The sequence below is a fragment of the Penaeus monodon genome, chromosome 15 (assembly GCF_015228065.2).
Source record: "Penaeus monodon isolate SGIC_2016 chromosome 15, NSTDA_Pmon_1, whole genome shotgun sequence".
Taxonomy (NCBI): domain Eukaryota; kingdom Metazoa; phylum Arthropoda; class Malacostraca; order Decapoda; family Penaeidae; genus Penaeus; species Penaeus monodon.
The window spans coordinates 26,486,464-26,486,896 of NC_051400.1; the positions used below are offsets into that span (position 1 = coordinate 26,486,464).

At 27.5% G+C, this 433-nt stretch overlaps 1 protein-coding gene across 1 annotated transcript in view; it reads right to left on the minus strand.

The window, feature by feature from the left end:
* LOC119581870 (disintegrin and metalloproteinase domain-containing protein 11-like) overlaps positions 1 to 433 on the minus strand; it is a gene marked incomplete at its 5' end in the record, with an annotated part of 193,377 nt that overhangs the window by 4,069 nt on the left and 188,875 nt on the right.

Sequence of the window (433 nt, forward strand, 5' to 3'; positions counted from 1 at the left end):
TGGTGAAGCTATGGAGAGTAAAAGGTATAAAATAAAAGTAGCAACTGGCTAGCCTGCAATGTTTTTGAGAAGGGAAAGAGAAATAAAGAAAGGAAGAAAAAAATACAGAAGAAAGGAAACCTGAAAATTAATGTGAAAGAGAAAGAAATGAAAGATATTTTGTGGAGAAACTTACACAACAAAAAATTGAGTAATTTCAACACACGTGCACAGGTAATGTTTTTCCACAATTTTATACATCTTTTCATCGTTATAAATACTTTTCTTTTTGTTTTCTGCTTTTTGGTTGTCTAAATGGTTCTAATTTTTTTTTTCATGGACATCATACAAAAATGAATTTCTTTATTTTCCTTTAACTGAAAAGTCCTAAAAAACAAAAGACAAAAATTTAATAGTAAAAAGAAAACATTGTTTAATGAGTGATAAAACAAGA